The sequence below is a fragment of the Giraffa tippelskirchi genome, chromosome 8, assembly GCF_054371585.1.
Source record: "Giraffa tippelskirchi isolate mGirTip1 chromosome 8, T2T-mGirTip1v1.2.pri, whole genome shotgun sequence".
NCBI classification, from domain to species: Eukaryota; Metazoa; Chordata; class Mammalia; order Artiodactyla; family Giraffidae; genus Giraffa; species Giraffa tippelskirchi.
In genome coordinates, this window is record NC_137282.1 from 109,359,773 (window position 1) to 109,381,208 (window position 21,436).

The 21,436-nt window shown below is 38.7% G+C and overlaps 1 long non-coding RNA gene across 1 annotated transcript; it reads right to left on the reverse strand.

Moving 5' to 3' along the window:
* Positions 1-401: 401 nt before the first annotated feature.
* Positions 402-20,418, reverse strand: LOC145516825 (uncharacterized). Its single transcript, XR_014061792.1, has 5 exons — positions 20,301-20,418; positions 18,957-19,056; positions 5,656-5,736; positions 2,322-2,428; positions 402-780 (listed from the first exon to the last, which is right to left on the reverse strand). It is a non-coding gene; the product is annotated as an uncharacterized LOC145516825 (long non-coding RNA).
* Positions 20,419-21,436: the final 1,018 nt, after the last annotated feature.

Sequence of the window (21,436 nt, forward strand, 5' to 3'; positions counted from 1 at the left end):
AGGGGAATGGATTGACTATGAAGCCAAAAAATGAGAAAACTTGAGTTTTGTATTATACAAAAATCACAATATTCTTCTGATCTGACAGTTGGCTTTTGTCCTCCAGCTGTGGTGGCTGGAAGCATATGATAAGAAAGTCTTTCACATTTAATGTCATCTATATTCTCAAACTGTAGATTGTTTAAATTGAACTTGCAGCAGCTCTCTTTTCTACTCAACTATATTCACATTTCAAGTAAACACAGCTCAAATTTCAAGGGAAAAACTCTATCAAAAATGATATTTAACTCCTGTGTATTCAAAATACAGCATAGAAATTAAATGCTCACTACTTTCTAAAATTGTATAGAAATATGCAATTAAAGAAAAATTTGAAAGAAATAAGGTATATGACACACAACTGCTCTTTTAAATGTATTTTTATTTCCCAAAATTATAATAATCACTAACATTTATTAAGTAATTATTATATGCCAAGAGCTTCAGTGTGTAATTTTGTTCCTTAGGGTCTGTCATCCATTCAACCTTTCCATAACTATCTGCCAAACATTTCTTATATACCTAGCACTAGATAGGGGTACACAGACAAGAAACAGATACAATTCTAAGAAAATGGATAGTATTTTTTTAAGTGAACAGAGAAATTAAATGAGTACATTCTAATTCCTGCATGCATGAGTTCTGGAACAGACCACTGAGGCTCAAATTCTACTCCATGAATTCCTAGCTGCGGGATGTGAGGCAAATCCACGTAACTTCTCCAAATTTCAGTTGCCTCATCTGAAAAATGGGGATAACAGAGTCCTGAATGAGGAAAGTCATGTAAAGCACTTAACTCACTGTTTGGCACAATGTAAGCATTCAGCAAGTGTTAATTATTACTATTTGCATAAATAATAGCACCCAGGGTGCTAAGGGACCACTAAGAAGGATGCTAAACTCACACACCAGGCTAAGAAGACTTAGAGAAGGTACTTGACTTGATTGTTGAAGGCTGTACAATGCAAATATTCCTCTAGGTTCTCCACCTTTCAGAAGTCAGCCTTCTTTTTAATATCCAAATAACCCTGACCCACATCCCTGTAAAAGCAGAAAGCCTCATCTTTCATTGGGCTACCCTCTCAAGGGCAGCAGTGAAAACTCTAAGAATGATGACAGGTTCCACAAAGCCCGGGACTCCTGGAGCCAGATGCTCTCTCTGGATAATGGCTCTACTTTGTGTACAGCATGTGTGCCCACACCCAACCAGCTGTCCCAGGCTGGTTTTGCTTTCCCAGCTACTGTTCAACCTCAAGATGGACACAGAGCCCTCTACAATGCCCCAAGACAATCTGAGAAGGAGCCATCCCTTTAAATAAAGCTTCATTGAAAGATTAGGAGAACAGAAATACACCAGGAAGGTAGCCCACAACCAAGACTAAAGATGGTTACTCTGAGAGTCACACCCCAAACGCAAGTTCACTATCTTCTCTTAGCTCTCACAGGTCCTCTCCTGATGGGGGTAGGAGCCAGCTGTGTACACTCTACCCACAGGAATCCTTAGATACCTCCACATTCAGACTCCACGCTCAGTTCCCTCTTTGCCCCCAAGGAAGAAGGAAAACCTCTCCCCAGCCCAAGGCTCTTTCCTTTCCCATCTCTGGATGTCAGGTACCCGAGCACCCATTTCCTTCATGGTAATACTTCCCTTTTATCAAAGATACCTAGGACAAGCATGTGAGCCTTCAAACACTGCCCTAAATCAAGGTTATACCACCTTAACTCTGGGGTAGAACACCAATCACCCAAGCCATCTAGTGCTGCTTCAAGCTTGTCTATATCCATATTACAGACCTCCCTGCTGTGGTCTTGAGGTAAAAGGAAGTCCAGGCCCACATGACCTTCCTGCTGTGGTTCCTGGATTTTTACGGACACTTCATGAGGAAAAAAAAAAAAAAACACCTAACTCCACTGACACATCATATTCAGGCAAAGGACAATCTAAATCCAGATATAGGGGAATTTTTTTTCATTAGCTTTTTGAAATACTACATTTACATTATCAAACAGAACATTTAATATGTTATTCTGAAGCTTTTGCATTTGGAGCTATTACCCTACTTTATTTTGAGCAAACTCCAACAGATAGTAGAAGACAGAGGCGCCTGGTGGGTTGCAGTCCACGGGGTCACAAAGAGTCAGACACATCTTAGCGACTGAAGAATGAAAACAAACCCTACTTTATGGGCTTCTTGAGAAAAATGGTTAAATGCTTCCTTTACAAATGCATTACTAAAACGATTCATCCAAGTGGTCCACCCTCAAACAAAGAGAAGTCTCACCTTAAAGACAAGTGTGTCGCCGTTGAGTATCTCATTTCCTCCGAATTCTGCTCTCAGCCAGATTATGTGTTAGATATGCTTTGCTTTTCCCTAAGTGTATGCCTCAGCTGTTTAGAATAGAAATAGCCAAGAGCATTTAAAAAACATTAAAGAACTGTTTTATTAGAAGATATTTTAGCGTTCTATTACTATTGAATACATAATACCTCTTGGCAGAAAACTCTATCAGGGATATTAGACATATAAGCAGGGCTTCCCTGAGCAGCAAGTAAAGAATCCACCTGCAATGCAGGACATGCAGGTTCGATTCCTGGGTTGGGAAGATCCCCTGGAGGAGGATATGGCAACCCACTCTAGTACTCTTGCCTGAAAAATCCCATGGACAGAAGAGCCTGATGGGTGGCAGTCCATAGGGTCGCTAAGAGTCGGACACAACTGAACACGAGGAGACAAGATATACACCCAAGACTTATAAACTCAAGATCCTACCTAAATACCAAGGGAACCACTTTTTGGACAGTCAAGAACCATTTGGCATTCAAATGTGTACCCCAAAAGATTTTTATTTATATTACTCGAGCAATAATTTACAAGTTCAGTGACACTTACATTTTTAGTATAATAGTACTCAGGGTATAATTCCAACTATCTTCAATCATCTATTCACTGACATCTCTCCTCTCCTTCAGACAAGCAAGTTTAGACAAGTTTAGACTTTCCCATCAATATATCAAGTTTTTTCTTTACTCTCTGCAATGCCGCTGCTGCTGCTAAGTCGCTTCAGTCGTTCGTGTCCGACTCCGTGCGACCCCGTAGACGGCAGCCCACCAGGCTCCGCCGTCCCTGGGATTCTCCAGGCAAGAATACTGGAATGGGTTGCCATTTCCTTCTCCAGTGCATCAAAGGGAAAAGTGAAAGTGAAGTCGCTCAGTCGTGTCCGACTCTTAGCGACCTCATGGACTGCAGCCTACCAGGCTCCTCTGTCCATGGGATTTTCCAGGCAAGAGTACTGGAGTGGGGTGCCATTGCCTTCTCCAACTCTCTGCAATAGAGAACTTTAAAAAATATTTTTGTTACTATTGTTAGTTGCTTAGTCGTGTCCAACTCTTTGTGACCGCATGGACTGTAGCCCGCCAGGCTCCTCTGTCCACGGAATTCTCCAGGCAAGAATACTGGAGTGGGTTGCCATTCTCTTCTCCAGGGGATCTTCCTGACCTAGGGCTCCAACCTGGTCTCCTGCATTGCAGGCAGATCCTTTACCATCTGAGCCACCAGGGAAGTCCAATGACTATTTCTGTTACTTTTAAATGTTACTATTTAACTGAGATTTTCAAAGAGAATATTTTGCTAGCCACTTCAATGGATTGTTGGAAAATCAGCTGAGATAATAGGGTAATGATAGAACAACTTTTAGGAAACTATGTATAAATTATTATCATTACTATCTTGTTAAGGTGGGAGAATGGTAGATAATGGTACAAATGGCATTTAATATATGGCCTGTGAAAATGGAAGGTAGAAGAACTAATGTGTATGAGACTAACTTGGCGATCAGTATATTTTAATCCTCACAACCAGTGTATGATATTTCTATTTTAAAATACTTAACTGAAGATAACAGAGGTTAAATTACTTGCCCTATAGCCACAAAGTTAATAGAAACCTGAGTGGGGCTTAATCACAGAAGAGAGGGCTTAGGAAACATAAGCAGAAAAGTAGCAAGAAAAGGACTGTCCAACCTACATCCCACAGTTGCAGGTCTAACTTCCTGGTTCTCTCTTAAGTGAAGAATGTGAGAGTCGTCCTTCTCTAGCCCTTGCAGTTCAGCCTCAGCCCCAGAGACCACCCAAGCACTCTGCTGCTGCTGCTGCTAAGTCGCATCAGTCGTGTCCGACTCTGTGCAATCCCATAGATGGCAGCCCACCAGGCTCCTCCATCCCTAGGATTCTCCAGGCAAGAACACTGGAGTGGGTTGCCATTTCCTTCTCCAATACATGAAAGTGAAAAGTGAAAGTGCAGTCGTGTCCAACTCTTAGCGACCCCATGGACTGCAGCCTACCAGGCTCCTCCGTCCATGGGATTTTCCAGGCAAGAGTACTAGAGTGGGTCGCCAGCGCCTTCTCTGACCCAAGCACTCTGGACCCTGGCAATTTGACTGTGACAGTGAGAGCTGGCACTTGGAGTTGGTACACTGTTGCAGGTCGAGTGTCTGGTGAATCTACTCTCAAGCCCTGAGGATCCACAGACCCACCGAGCTACAGATTCCTCCAGCCCCCACCATTCTGTCCAGGTGAAAACTGAGGTTCTAACTGGGCTTTCCCATCTGAGTTTGGGCAGGATGAGGCTTTGCCTCACATGAAGAAGGTCTTATAAGGGTCTGCTATAAATGAAAAATGCTCAAGGTGAAAACAGGCCACATGCTGCAAATACCCAAGAGGGCCACAATTTATCAAGGCATACCTTGACTGGAGTTACAGAGCAAGAACAGAAGTCTGAGAAGAGGAAGGTATGATGAACTTGTTCCAGTTGCTAACTCTGTGATCTTTAGCCAATGTTTTTAGCTTCTTTGGGCTTTACTTTCCTCCTCTCTAACATGAAGGTAGGGATACCCATGTGACTAGGTTTTTTGTAATAATTAATTTAGATAATCTTTGTCAAGGATCAGGAACAGAACTTGGTCTATAAAAGGCACTCAATAAATGCCATATATCATAGATTCTAAAATACACGTTCATTTTCACATTTTAACATCTCTAAAATTGGAATGAATTTTATGCTGTTAAGTTTAGTCAACAGGATTTTTCCCCCTTTTTAATAGTACATAATGGTACAGTCAATGGCATCTTAAGTTTGATCAAATATCAAAATATCAAAAAAATATCTTTCTCTTACCACAGATTTCAAGAACATATTTTATTCCCTCCCAAACCTGACAAGTCATATAGCAAAAATAAAGCAAGAGTGAAATAAGGGACAGTGCCTTATAACCATTTAGAACAATTGAGAGTAATTTTTCCCCTATTTTATGCCATAATTCCACATTTAGGGTTTTGAAAAGAGCAACTGAGATTTTTGTGAAAGGGCAAGATCTTTAAAGAGGGCTCTCTTTCCGCTTTTTCACAGACAGCCTTGGTTTAAAAAAGAATTGCTAACTCTAGACAATGCAGTTCTGTAAGGGAAATATGTTCACCTTGTCTAAAAAAATGTTCCAATTAGATTATACTGGTTGATTCTGCCAAATCATCAAACAGGATAAATTGTTTTGGTCCAAGTCCTGTTTTTAAAACTGATTCATGTGAGAATAGCCAAGGGCAAATGAATCCTGCAAACATACCTATACTCTCACCGGTCACTTGTCCCTTTGTTTCTGGGATCCCTTTCTGCAAACCTCTCAAAATTGTTATCCCCAAACCACCTAATAAAACAAGAGAGACAAATGTAAATAATAACTATAAGTATATTGTAATGCTAATAACTATTGTTAAATTTGAGATGAAATAATAGTTAAAGTGAAAGTGAAAATGTTAGCTGCTCAGTCGTGTCTGGCCCTTTGAGACCCGATGGACTGTAGCCCGCCAGGCTCCTCTGCCCATGTAGTTCTCCAGGCAAGAATACTGGAATGAGTAGCCATTCCCTTCTCCAGGGGATCTTCCTGACCCAGGGATCGAACCCAGGTCTCTTGCATTGCAGGTGGATTCTTTATCATCTGAGCGACTAGGGAAGCCAGAAATAATGGTACCTAATTCTTTAAAGGTACATATTGAAATTTTTGTAGATAAAATGATATGTCTGGGGATAATCTAGAATTGAGGAAAATGTGTAAAGTTACAGATAAAAAACTCAGTCATGAAATTATTGACACTGGATGTGGGTACATAAGAGGGGTTCATTATACTGTTCTCTCTAGTTTTGCATATATTTGAAATTTTACATAATGAAAAGTGTTTTTAATATGCCACTGTGAAAAGTACTGCAACATATTTTACACCTAAGATGAATGAAGCTTGTAGAATCTTCAAGAAGTACTAGAATGGCACACATGCATATAAATAAATTCCCATTCTTTCAAAGTGGTCAAATATTTCAAGATAAAGAAATATCATAGTCTGGAGGAAGTACTTATTTAAGTCAACACAAAATTACTTCTCTTTAGTTTTCATCCAAAAATGCACCTTTGGATAGATTTGTCTCCAAACTCACCAATCTTCCTGCATCATTACTTCTGTAAGATTCTCACTCACCTATAACATTAATTATATTGTTAGAATATCTTGGAAACAATTGTGTGCATTCTTATGGGTCCCCTAGCACTGTTAGGGGTTCCCATTGGCACCAGGAGCTCTGTGTCTGCCATCCCATGATTTTATATCCACTAGTGCTACCAGGTGATTTTATAAAGCTATGCATCCCAGGCTCCTCTTCTGCAGTATTTTGGCTCAACTTTTCAAGACCTTAGGTGCAAAAAAGCATTATATTTTCCTAAACAAGTCTGCCAGGCCAGAACCTAGGCCCAAACAGGCAGCAACGATGGCAACTTCAGTGCAAAAGCAGCAGCCACGGCAGCAGTGACCATAGCCATGTGACAAAGGAAGGTTTCTGCACACAGGTACTTCTAGGACCCATGGTGGGAAGCTCTCACCCCTTTGTCCCTAGAGCCTGACTGGGGCATCTGCACAAATATTAAGTCTGGCCTGAGGCTGGGACAGAAACTGCCAGCACATAGCAGTAAATTTTGTCAGTAAATTATTACAAAATAAAACTCTACACATGAACACTGCAAGAAAGCATGTCAGGGAGTCATTATAATCTTTTGAAGTGTTTAGAATGCCAGGTTTTCCCTGGAGAAGGAAATGGCAACCCACTCCAGTATTCTTGCCTGGAAAATTCCATGGACAGTGGAGCCTGGTGGGCTGCAGCCCCTGGGTTCAGAAAGAATGGAGGCTACTGGGCATACACACCCACACAAAGAGAACAGAAAGAGCCTTGTTAATGCAGATGAGGCTGGCACTTACTTAAATATTTCTCGAATGTTAACTCTTAATAAGTTGAAGTTATCTTGAAAGGATGATAAGAGCATTCCAATTATCATTGGCGGAACACGGATAATAAGATTTTGGTGCCTTCATCAGACTTTTTCCAAGACAAAGATACTTTTATTTTGATAGTACAAGACTCTGGGACTCTAGGAATAAAATTGGCCCTATACATACAACTCTGTGGAACTAGGTTCCTTTTATTTTGTGATAGTTGCTACTCTACAGTAGCTGTTTTTAATCCCCATTTTTGTTTATTTGTGTTTGGTAAGACCTAAGTGCGACAAAAGCTATTCTTCTGCAAATATGAGGCGGTGTTCTGTTAGAATCTGAATGCATTCATTGAAAGATTTATTTTCAGTTTTACCAACTGTTTATTTTCACTAACATTTGAGCATGTTATTTTATAAATGATGGGATTCCAGGGTGGAAATGGAGTGCTTTTTCTCCTTTTAATTTCTATTTTAAAAAATTATGTCAGTTAAACTCCACTTCAGTGTTGTGGTTTAGCAAACTTGTTTTGCTTTACAGAAGAAGGAGTTTTAAATTTGATATTTTAAAACATGTTTCTTTATGGTTAAGCATGATTTCTGAATGTTATTTTTACTTGTATTTTGCTTTTGGTATGGCCAGATAGTCAACTTGTTTTTCATAGCTCCTGATTTTCAGAAAAATCAAAATAAATTAGTTCCCTAAAAAAAAAGAATCTCAGGTTTTGAAAACAGCTTCAATACTGCAAAGCACATACCCACAGACTTAGAAAACAAATTTAAAGATCAAGACATTTGATAGGAAGGTATACTACTTACTATGAAGCTTCAGATGAACAAATTATTAATGAGGAGTCTAATTAAAAATTATTTTCTTGTAGTTGAACATGCATGGGTAGAATGCATAAGCAATCACTTTAAATTTTATACAAATTATGAAGTCACATTTGATTTCTTTGTACAACCTCCACAAGTTACAAGAAATGTCAGAAGAAATATTAAAATTCCATTGTATAAATTTACATTTTTAATTAAATTTCAACTTACACAAAAATATTTTGTATGAAGAATGAAATACTTTTAGAAAAAATATCCCATGGAGCTCATTAGCTCTATAGGTGCTAAAATTTTTATTTCAAAATAATTTATCAGAAACTTATCCAAATATTGCCTATAAAATAGACTATAAAATACTCTTAATAGCTTCAACAATTCCATCAGCAGAAGAATCCTTGTCAAAATTTAAAATTATCAAAAATTGTTTGCAACTTTTCATTTTTAAAGAGCAAGTAATGTTGCTTTGGATTGTATCAATTGAAAATAAAATTGCTAAAGGTATATATTTTAAGAACATTCAAAATTAATTTTCCTAAAAGAAAGCCACAAAATCATGATTAAGATAGCACATTGATAAAAAATTATTCTATTTATTGTTTTATGTAAAATTATGGCATCAAAAGCATTTTTTGTGAGTTATATTGTTACTCATATACCACTATTACCTCTGTTGTATTTTATAAGTAACAAAGTGTTTTTAAAGGAAAAGCTTTATTTGTAATACTTTTAATGGCACTTTTTCTCTGCATTTTTCAACAAGAGCCTGCTTTTTCATTTTGCACTGGGCCCCTCAAATTATCTAGCTTGCTCTGTTCACAGAAAAGGATATTTTATATGTTTTACCTGATTAAGGGAATAGCTATATTTCTAGATGTAATCAAGGCCATTAAATCTATTCATAGTGCTGTTATATGGAAGAAGGGAAAAGCTGTCTCTTACAAATGTTTAACTAATTTCTGTAAGCCAGGATTATAGAAGATTCTAGTTCGGTGAGATAGTGGGGACAATAAGATGAGCTATTGTCTTACACAGATATCAAAACTGCAACAACAAACTAATTTTTTTCAAGGTCACAAGTAATTTAGCCCTGGCATTAAATCTCAAGCCTCTCAAATCTACCTGGTATAATTTTTACCACCAGTTCTTTCTGATTGTATCAATAAAGATCCAGAAAAGCAGAAAGTGCTCTAGGTATTTCAAACAGAATAATGTGAGTAATGACCACCAAGGAAAACCCATTCAAAGGTGCCGGAGCAATGGAAGGAAACCACTATTGCTGGAGGAGAGATACCCCTGCATTCTCCCTTCCTCCCTTCCTCTCTTCCTGCCTTTCACCTTTCACTCCAGATTCCCATTAGCAGAACTGAATTTTAAGACAGCAGACAGAAGAGCCTGGAAAACTCGGTCTGTAGGAGTCAGTCCTCTATGATATTGAGCAGAACAGGGGAAGGGTGAGCAGAGGATTGAAAGCAAATGAGGTGCACTGAATAAGCCAGGGCTGATAACTTCTTTAGGGCTGAGTGCTTCCTGAAAACCTAAAAAGTGCTGGTAGTCAGCTACTACTGGTGGTCCTCAGTTACTGAGATAATGCATGTAAAGCCCTTAGTGCAGTACAGGGTATAGAATAAGTCGAGCTTACATCCTCCTCCTCATCATTACTTATCACTGTCACTACTGTTAAATGGGAAGAGGTTCCCTGGTGGCTCAGATGGTAAAGAACCACCTGAAATACAGGAGACCTGGGCTTGATCCCTGGATTGGGAAGATCCCCTGGAAAAAGGAATGGCTACCCACTGTAGTATTCTTGCCTGGAGAAATCCATGGACAGAGGGACCTCGTGGGCTATACAGTCCATGGGGTGGCAAACAGTTGGATATGATCGAGCGACTAACACTTTCACTTTACAGAATTATCAAGGAAACAGGAGAGTTTGCCAAAGGATATTGTGACCACCACTCAGTATGTGAAATAAAAAGACAAAGCTGAATGTATTGCTGGTCAATCATAGTGTCTCAAGCAGAGCAAACTGTTGACCTTATAAAGGGTCTTTGTTTGGAGGGAACATGAAGTGCCACGAATTGTCAGATTTTCATGGGTCTAAGTTGGTTGACATCAACTGTAGTCCATTGCTACTCAGGTGAGACTGTTGTTGTTAGGTTACCTTTCCTTTAGCTTAGATAAGGATTACTGCAAATCAATTATAGTACTTGGGTATAACATATAGGGTTAGCAATCTCCCTGGTTCACAATCTTCCCTGGTTGGCCAAACAAAAATCCAAGGCCATTCTATTATCTATAACTACTGGGTTTAAAGAATTTAACCTGGTTTGTTGTGCCCCAGAGTTGGGAATGTACTACTATTTAATATGTTAGCCAGAGTAATGGAACATATTTTTTATAAATGCCTTTAGTAGTTTAACTCCTCTGGATAGGATCATTATTCTCAGGATTCACTCCCCATCAAAGGTTTTGTACTTTTGTACTCTTTTAAAGAAGATCTAGTCCATTTAGGATGTTTGGATTATGTTAGTTATCTATTGTTCTGTAACAAATTATCTCAAACTTGGCAGCTTAAAACAAGAGTATTCAATTGTTTGAGGGTCAATCTCACATAGTTTGAGGGTCAAGAATCCGGGAGCATCATATCGGAGTGATTCTGGTTCAGTATTCCTCTTGAGGTTGCAGTTGAGATGTCAGCCAAAGCTACAGTTTGTTGAAGGTTTGAATAGGAGTGTAGGATCTACTCCCAAGAAGACCCAAGATGGCCCTGGTTTCTCATTGTCCACTGATAGGATGTCTCAGCTCTTTGCCACATGGGCATCTCACTCCATAGGATTGCTCACAACACAGTAGCTAATTTCCCCTAGAGTGAATGATACAAGAGAGAGCAAGGCAGATATCACATCTTTTATAACCTAATTTTGGGAGTGACATACTATCACTATTGCCATACTCTATTGGTCACATAGACCAATCCTGATACAATGTAGGAGGGGTACTATGTACAAGGGATATACAAGGGAATGAATATCAAGAAGTGAGAATTATTGGGGACCATCTTGGACATTGGTTACCAAAAGAATCATACTTTTGCAATTACCTAACTAATAATTCAACAGAATAATTATCTTAGTCCTGGATTGGTATTGAAAAACTTGACTCTTTTATAAAAAGAGCAAAACACTATTCATGAAATAATTCAATTTTGATGGAGCTACAAATATAATTGTCTCTAAGTGTGGTGTGACAAAAAGTTATTGTTTTCATTTTGCAATTTCCCTTGTGCAAGGGCATTTTCCTTCATTTATGTATTAAATGCACAGAGTATCATTATTTGTAAAGTTAGAGCAATATACCCTTACACCATTCTTTAAAATAGCTGAATTAAAAACAGCTCTGAAGAACTGAATTATATAGTCATGATGATAATTATTCAGGCCAAAGGTTAGTAAACTTCCTCTGTAAAAGGCTAAATATTAAATATTTTTAGCTTTGTGAAACATACATTCTTTGTCACAATGAATCAACTCTGATGTTGCAGTACTAAGGCAGCCATAGACAATATGTTAAAAAAAAAAAATGAGTTTGGCTGTTTTCCAGTTCTGTATTTACAAAAAGAGGTGGCAGGCCAGGTTTGGTTTATGAACCCTGGTCTAGAGTTAGGCAAATCATTATTTCTAGAAAGGAGAATGCTGCTGCTGCTGCTGCTGCTGCTAAGTTGCTTCAGTCATGTCCAATTCTGTGCGACCCCATAGACAGCAGCCCACCAGGCTCCCCCGTCCCTGGTATTCTCCAGGCAAGAATACTGGAGTGGATTGCCATTGCCTTCTCCGAGAAAGGAGAATAGGAGAGGCTAAATCAAAAGTGGAATACCTTAAACCAGTAAAGGGTAAAAGTGTTGCAATATGGCAAATCTATCCCTACTGTGATGGATTTGTTCATGGAGAATTTTGGCAAATGTCAATTTGACATTCCTTCTGGTGCTATAAGACCTGTTTTTGCTATGTCTTATCCTCAAGGAGCTCATAACAGATCATTCCTAATGTTTAAGAATTTGGGGGTCCAGATTTTATATTTTACATTATGGAATTCTTGAACTTCCCCATGAACTTATTATTACCCTGTTATTGTTATTTATATGAAGTCCTTGTATGAGGACTTTAGTCAGTTTATCTAGTGCTCTATTCTGTTAAAAATATTTTAATAGTACTTCTACAGTATTTCTATAGTATCTACAGCATGGTGTACTAGCTTCTATAATACTTCTTTTTCTGTGAGTTTTGATCTTTATTACAGCAATTGTTTTAGGTATCATGAATATGTCTAGTAAGTAATGCATTTGTTGTTTATTTTTAATGAGTACCTAAGATTTCAAAGCTTTTTTTTCCCATAGTTTTAAAAAGTGAATTATTTTGAAAGAATACTAGCTATTAATTTATGTATTTATTATTTTATTTTAGTTATTTAAAATGCCCTAAAGAGGGCCAAAGCTCAGTCATTGGAACAATTTGATCAATTTGGTAAGAAATTAGATTTTATAAGAGAAAATGATCAACTTATTGTAAAATAAGACTAGTCTTTTTTGTATGGTAAAAAACATATAATTTATTGTCTTAATCATTTTTAATAGTTAGTTCAGTGGTGTTATGTATATCCACAAACCTCCAGAATGTTTTCATCTTGCAAATTTAAAACTCATACTCAAAAAAATAAATAAATAAATAAAACTCATAAAACAGCAAATTCTCTTTTCCCTTTCCCCCAGCCTCTAGTAACTACCATTCTACTTTCTGTTTGTATGAATTTGACTACTTTAGATCTCATATAGGTGTAAATACAATATTTGTCATTTTGTGGCTGGCTTATTTTATTTAGTATAATGTCCTCAAGGTTCATCTGCATGTGATAGGATTTTCTTTCTTTTTAAGGCTGAATAATATTCCTTATATGTATATAGAGGGCTTCCCTGATAGCTCAGTTGGTAAAGAATCCGCCTGCAGTGCAGGAGACCCCAGTTGGATATCCTGGGTCAGGAAGATCCGCTGGAGAGGGGATAGGCTACCCACTTCAGTATTCTTGGGCTTCCCTTGTGGCTCAGCTGGAAAAGAATCTGCCTGCAATGCGGGAGACCTGGGTTCGACCACTGAGTTAAAAAGATCCCCTGGAGAAGGGAAAGGCTACCCACTCCAGTATTCTGGCCTGGAGAATTCCATGGACCGTATAGTCCATGAGGTTGCAAAGAGTCGGACACAACTGAGCAACTTTCACTTTCACATATGTATATTAAACATTTTGTTTATTCACTTATATGTTGATGGACATTCAGGTTGTTTCCACCTTTTGGCTATTTATGAATAATGCTGTTATGAAATGGGTGTGCAAACATCACTTTCAGATTCTGCTTGCAATTCTTTTGGGTATATACCCAAAAATGGAACTATTGTGTCATATGATGGCTCTGTTTTTAATTTTTGAGGCGTCTCCATACTGCTTTCCTTAGCAGTTGTCACATTTTACAATCCTACCAATAATCCACTGGGTTTCAATTTCTTCACATTTTCACCAACATTTGCTATTTTCTGTTTTTAAATCTATATTTGCCATCATAATGGACGTGAGATGATAGCTCATCATGGTTTTGATTTGCATTTCTCTGTAATGATCATAATTAGTAATATTGAACATCTTTTCATATGCTTGTTGGGCATTCATAGATCATCTTTGGAGAAATGTCTATTCAAGTCCTTTGTCCATTTTTTAATCAGGTTATTTTATTTTTTGTTGTTTAGTTATAGAAGTTCTTTATATACTCTGGATATTAACTCCTTATCAAATATATGATCTGATAATACTTTCTTCCTTTTCACTCTGCTGATTCTGTTCTTTGGTGCACAAAGTTTTTAAGTTTTGTAATCCCATTTGTCTATTTTTCCTTTTGTTGCCTGTGATTTTTCTTGTGTCACCAAGAAACTATTGCCAAGCCCAACATCATGAAGCTTCCCCGCTACGTTTTCTTATAGAAATTTTAGTGTTTGGTCTTTTGAATCCACGTTGTGTTCATTTTTGTGGATGGTGTAACTTTAAGGCCTAACTTCACTCTTTTGCATGTGGATATCCAGGTTTCCCAATACCATTTGTTGAAGAGAAAGTCCTTTCCCTGTTGAGTGGTCTTGGCACCCATGTTGAAGATCATTTGACCATATATGTGAGTGTTTACTCCTGGAATCTCTCCTTTAGTCCATTGGTCTGGTTTGCTGATCTACTTTTTTTAGTCAAAAAACCCATTGACAAATAATATTGTCAGCACTTAGACACTTAGCACTTGAGCCACAAAGAATATTAAATCACCAGTTGGTACTGAAGTATCCAAAAACTGTTTTGGCCATCACATTTCAAAAACACAATCAGACAGTTCCCTATTGGGTAAGGATTGTAGAGTTGCTGGAATAAGAGTATTTCTCCAATGGATAATAATATGAGACTGAAGAAAACATTGGTACTTATAACTTACTAATTGATGTATAAATATGAGTGTTTTTCATTAGCAACAAGGAGTTACTATATACAATAACATCAGGTTTGAAGGTAATCATAGTATAAGATCTGAAGATGTTTTAATATATTAAGTTGAGATTCATGACTGTTCTGAGGCAACTAACCTGGCATCGGCTACTGTAATAAGGTATTGGCCTTATAATAGGCATTAGGTCTTAAGTGTATGTCATGTTGAAGGGTTAAAACCCACATAGGTGAATTTTCTCATGTTCGTACAAAAAAAGAAAAGTTTATATAAACCATGAAGACTTTTAAGGCCTCTGTTGAAATCTGTCTGTGTCCGTGGAATTTTTCAGGTGGTGCTAGTGGTAAAGAACCTACCTGCTGATGCAGAAGTAAGAGACATGAATTCTATCCCTGGGTTGGGAAGATCCCCTGGAGGAGGACATGGCAACCCAATCCAGTATTCTTGCCTGGAGAATCCCATGGACAGAGGAGCCTAGTGAGCTACAGTCCATAGGATTGCAGAGTCGGACACAACTGAAGCAACTTAGCACAAATCCATGGAATTTTTTGCCTGTTCCAATTCTGAGACCATAGTTATTCCTTCAGTGAGTTCTTAAATCATACATGGTATAGGTATATTATTAACAATATCAGCTATAATTTTATTGTAAGAAATTTTCTGGGATTTTTAAAAGTAATCCTTTGCAGTACATTTTATCTGGTAGTTTCATTTGCAAAGTAAATCCCTACCTACTATATTCACAGGAATTGTGTCATAGAGAAGAAAGGAATGCCTTTCTGATGGTGATTCCAAGGTATCAATAACAGGTTGGGACTTAGGCAAGGACTTGGGATTCTTAGACATTCCCATTCTTTTAGTGCTTCCAATAAATCCATGCCTTCCATACTTTACTGCTGCTGCTGCTAAGTTGCTTCTGTCGTGTCCGACTCTGTGCGATCCATAGATGGCAGCCCGCCAGGCTCCGCTGTCCCTGGGATTCTCCAGGCAACAGCACTGGAGTGGGTTGCCATTTCCTTCTCCAATGCATGAAAGTGAAAAGTGAAAGTGAAGTCACTCAGTCATGTCTGACTCTTTGCAACCCCATGGACTGCAGCCTACCAGGCTCCTCCGTCCATGGGATTTTCCAGGCAAGAGTACTGTACTGCTGCTGCTGCTGCTGCTAAGTCGCTTCAGTTGTGTCCGACTCTGTGCGACCCCATAGACAGCAGCTCACCAGGCTCCGCTGTCCCTAGGATTCTCCAGGCAAGAATACTGGAGTGGGTTGCCATTTCCTTCTCCAGTGCTGTACTATACTGTTTTGTCTTTTCTTCTTTCACCACCTGGCACAGTCGGTCATTTTTAATTTAAGTGAAAATTTCTCTTTGTTTTTCTTATTAAAAATCTATTTTAGATTTCAAACAATTTTAAAATTTTATTCTCAGGGATCTGATGAGATTAATGGTAGATGTAGTGGCTCCGTAGCAACAAAAAAAGCAATATTAGTCCCTTCAAGAGGTTAGAAAAAGGAAAGGGAAATACTGGGGCTTAATGTCACCCTTGGAGTAACATCAATGGACCAATTTGGAATAATTATCCCTCTATTCCTTGTGTGCTAAGTCACTTCAGTTGTGTCTGACTGTTTGTGATCCCATGGACCATAGCCCACCAGGCTCCTTTGTCCATGGGATTTTCCAGGCAAGAATACTGGAGTGGGTAGCCATTCCCTTCTCCAGGGGATCTTCCCTACCCAGGGATCAAACCAGGTCTCCCACATTTCAGGCAGATTCTTTACTGTTCCTTAGCCATTATGAAACATTGATTCTTTCCATTACCATTGTATTTGCAATATCTACAGGTATTCCTAACCACAGGCTCCCAATTTTTCAGGGAATGGAGGCTTTTTTAGTTATTTTTATAATTTATTTTTATTCACTTATTTATTTGACCGCTCTGAGTCTTAGTTACTACACAAAATTCTTAGTTGTATCATGTGGGAGCTAGTTCTCAGACCAAGGATCAACGCCCCACCCACACACAGACGCTGAGAGCATGGAGTATTAGCCACCAAGGGAGTCCCTTCAGTTATTTTTTAACTAGCAAGCCAAACACCAGTTTCAGCTCCTTTACTTCCTAAGACTCTGGCAGTGTCTAGCCACAACTTGACTATTTTCTAGGTTAGCAATTTTACATTTCACTTTCTTTTTTATCATTAAATTACATATTTAAAAGTTGACCCCATTTACAAGAGAAGACTTGTCTCTCTACTTTAGTTGTGGGTTTACTCCAGCTTCTAGAATATTTCCTGAAGTATATTTTTCATGTTTGTTTTGTTTACAATTTTTTTCCCTTAAAATATTATTTCTGAAATTGTCTTATTGTAGGCAATTCTTAAATTTGCATAGCTCTCTTGAGACAACTTTTTAAAATTTATATAACTGGGTGATTTAAATTTTTTCTTTCCTACCTTTAAGCTTATTAAGCATTTTCCATGAGAGGCTAAGCACTAGCCTAACTAGTTGGTATAGATATGTAATAGAGAAAGTAAACTGTGTAACAAAATACTAAATTCTGTAACAAATTTCAGTCTGTATTCCAAAGTTTAGGAAAATCTTCAATTATATCCTTTAACTTGGCTCTAGATGAGAATTTTAATTCAACCTTCTCATCTAGAAATTTTATAATAGAATTATTCTTTCGTTGAGAAAATCCTCAAAAAAGAATAGCTCATCTAGAAGGTCAAGTAAAACTGAGTAAAAAACAAGAAAGAAATGCAAAATGAATAGGTTTCAAAAGGTTACAAAGTTTTTGAGAGAGGCTGCCTTGAGTTAGAAATTTTTTGAGGTCTTAGCATGACACTTTAAGAATCTGACTATAGGTATTTTGTCTCCTAATATTATTAAAGTTTTTCTTAATGATATTAATTTAATGCTTTGGACATGTCAAACATGACATTATTAAGTCAAAATAATTTTTTGCTGTTTACCAAGAAAAATACAGAAGTTAGATTATAGAGCTTCTTAAAGGAAATAGAAGCTCTTCCAAAGAGAAGGATGAGATTTGGCAGAAACAAACCCATAACACACAAGGAAGACAGGCCACGACAGTCAGTTTACAGTGTGGGCTTTTGAAGGGTATTTGGGTTCCCCAACCAAGCAGAGATTAGGATTGTCAAGTTGACAAAAACCACACAATCCTTGATACTTGAGTATGGACAAAGCAAAGTGAACAAATTAACAAGAGAGTACCTTTGTGAAGGTTTTATATGGGACCCCAGATAAAGTTTTACAAACCTTTTTTTTTTCCACAAATTGATTGTTTGTCTAACAGATCTGCAACAATTAGCCCTCAAGTCTTGTTTGCATTGAAAATTTATCAACCTTATGCTCCCAGCTGTTCCCTATGGAACACTCCCTTGTACTTCAAAAGCAACAAGCTTTCAAAGCAGAAATTCAGTTGCAGCTGTAGAAAAGGAGTTTATGGTTACCCAGGGGGAAGGGTATAGGGAAAGATAAATTGGAAGCCTGGGATTGGCATGTACACACTACTCTTTGCAACTCCATGGACTGTAGCCTGCCAGGTTTCACTGTCCATGGAATTTTCCAGGCAAGAATACTGGAATGAATTGCCATTTCCTCCTCCAGGGGATCTTCCTGACCCAGGTATCAAACCTGTGTCTCCTGAGTCTCCTGCATTGGCAGGTGGATTCATTACCACTACACCACCTGGGAATTGTATAGCATAAGGAACTCTATTTAATACTCTGTAATGACCTACATGGGAATAGAATCTAAAAAAGAGTGGATATATGTATAGCTGACTCACTTTGTCGCACACCTGAAACTAACAGAACATTGTATATCAACTATACTCCAATTAAAAAAAGAAAAGGAAAAAAACAAACCAACCTAGGAGAAAGCAAAACACAAGAAATAAACAGCACCAAAAACAAGGCAAGCAGCAGAACAAGGAGGTTAATAGCAAAAAAACATTTCTTAAATGGCACGTCTCCAAAACAAAACGTATAATCATCTTATACAAAGACCTAGGCTTAATTTAGTTAACGGTGCATCTCCAAACTGAAAGATCTAATTGCTCCATACAAAGATCTAGGCCTAAACAAAGACATATTTGGTTACAAATCCTAGAATAACAAATTCAGTGATATAAACTCAGTGAAACTACTCAGAGATGAGGTTATTGTTGAAACTGACTCACTTGACAACACATCTGAAGAGGAAATAGAATTTTGGCACAATGTGCACAGTGAGTGTACCTGTTGGCCTCAGGGTTCCCTGGAATGCTCCTAAATGAGGATCTTTAAAAGAATCTAGGTGGACCCTCCAAAAGTGTCCAATGAAACCATCACTCAACATCTGAAATAAAAAGACAAAGCCAACGTATTGCTTGTTATAGTAAGAGATGCTGGTCAGACACATTGTCAGAATACATTGTCAATTTTATTATATAAGGGTTTAGGGAAGCATGAAGTTCAGCAACTGGTGAACTCTCAGAGGTATAACTGGGTTAACATCATCTATAGAAACATGGTTACTCAGGTTAAACTACTGTTGGTTGGGTACCACTCAGAAGCATGCTACTGGAGTGCATCTGTCACCAATAGGCTGACCTTCAGAAGTGAGAGACTGACAAGAGCGTCTGGCTTGTAAAAGTGTGTTTACCAAGATGAGTCATATAACAAAACAGGCTTTAAATTAATTATGGTGGCTGCTTGTTTTATGGCTTTGTTATCAAATGCAAGTCCATGTGCCCAATGCACAGTGAAGCCAAACAACACCAAAACATCGGAGTCTGGAGCACAGAAAAGTTTATGGTAGGGCCACGCAAGCAGATGGGTGGCTCTTGCCGTAAGAACCTTGGAACTCCGCAAAAGCTTTCAGCAAAGCCCTATTAAAGAAAAGATAAGGGAGGGGCATGGTTAGTGGTTGCAAACTTCTTGGTGTCAGATCCTTTGTTCTTGAAGTCAGGTCACAGTTAGGTCATGATGTTTCTAGAAACTTCCACCAAAACAAATGTTATCTTCTGTTCTGACAAGAAAGGGCAAGGTCCCAAGGCTTTCTGAGATCCACGCCCTAGCTAAAATGAGACGTTTCCAGCATCAGCCAGTCACCCTGCCCTGGACTGTTCAACCCACACCCAGTCTGGGTCCTCCCACTAGTGCCCAGACCCTCCTGAAGAGACAGATCTCAGCCCTCAGTGCCAGGTACCCAGACCCTGCCCAGCCATCATCACTGAGGGAGCCAGGCGCCCGAGACTCAGCCTGCCCTCGGGCTGCCCAAACGGGAACCAGGCCCCAGGGACTGTGACCCACGGACACCGCGGCCGCCTTTGGGTCACAGAAGTAGGGGGGCAGAGGCTCACTGCTGCTTCAATGCCTGGGTCCAGCCAGTGGGCAACCATGGCAAGGGCTCTGGCCAGTGCACCTCCAGCGCCTACCGCCCACCATATTTTGCTTTGTTTAAAAAAAAAAAAAGAAAGAAAGTGGGGGAGGCCAAGGGGCAGGGGACAGAACATGGGGGAGAAACAAAGGTGATTGGTCAGGGAGGGGAGCCCCGTGTGGGGTTCAGCCCTCAGCCTGTCCCCAGGCCCTCCAACTCACCTGCTGGCCCTGAGGATCTGGAAGGCCAGGGGAGAAGGCCTTGGTTGCTTCTCACTACACTCACGGCCCCCAGGGGACTGCCCCGCTGACTGCTGGGGGAGCGGGACCTCTAATGGCTGCTCTAACGGCTGCGGTCTCCCACTTAAGATCCTGCACTAACAGCTGCACCCCCGCTCCACCCCATTACAGCTTCAGAATAATCAGTCTTTTCCTAAATTTGTGACAGATTTTTTTTCCTCAAGTTCAAAAATAAGATAAAGTAGGAGAACTATTGGAAGCTGTCCCAAGTGGTAAAATTGCCCACTCTGAAACAGGTGCCAGTCTTTGAGTTAGATGACAGTCTTTGGTACAAGTGAGATTTCTGTGTGTACAGCTGAACTTTATATGGTTAAGCCAGCAGATGAAGAAAAAAAAAGAATCCTTCTGGAAGAAGGGTTGCAGCTGAAATTAGTACACATTTAATTTCAAATTTTCATTCCCAACTACCATTAACATTTATTGTACACAATGTTCCTTTTTAGTAAACTTATGTGTAAAATATGTCTGTAGATTTGTTGAGAGTATTCCATTTTTACTTTCCTTGTTTTTTCTTCTTTATTTCATTGTACAGCAAGGTTCTCTTCAAAGAATTTCATAACTCACCTTTTCTCATATTCAATATTGTAAGCCCCTTCTAGTTTTAACTTATGATACCCTCTTCATTTCCAAGGCAACTGGTTATAATGTTATTTGACTCCACAGAGTTAGAACTTTATCATGGAATTAAACATTACAGAAAGTAAATCTAAATTTATATTTGGAAAAGAAGAGGAAGTAAAAATACTATCGGTATGATTCATTGCTTGATTTCTAGATTCAGACAAACCTGAGTTTAAGTCCTGGCTCTTCCGTTTATGAGTTGTGTGACCCAGGGCAAGTTACTCAACTTCTTCAAGCTTCTGGGTTCTCATTTGTGACATGATAATACTAAATAAAACCTACTTTATGGCTATTGAGAGGATTAAAAGCAATAAATTATGTAGAGTGGTTAGCATAGCTCCTGGCATATAGTAGATTTCTAATAAATGGGATGTATTATTTTTGTAATTAATAGGAAAAATATGAAGAGATGTTAAAATACATAATTAATTTGTTTT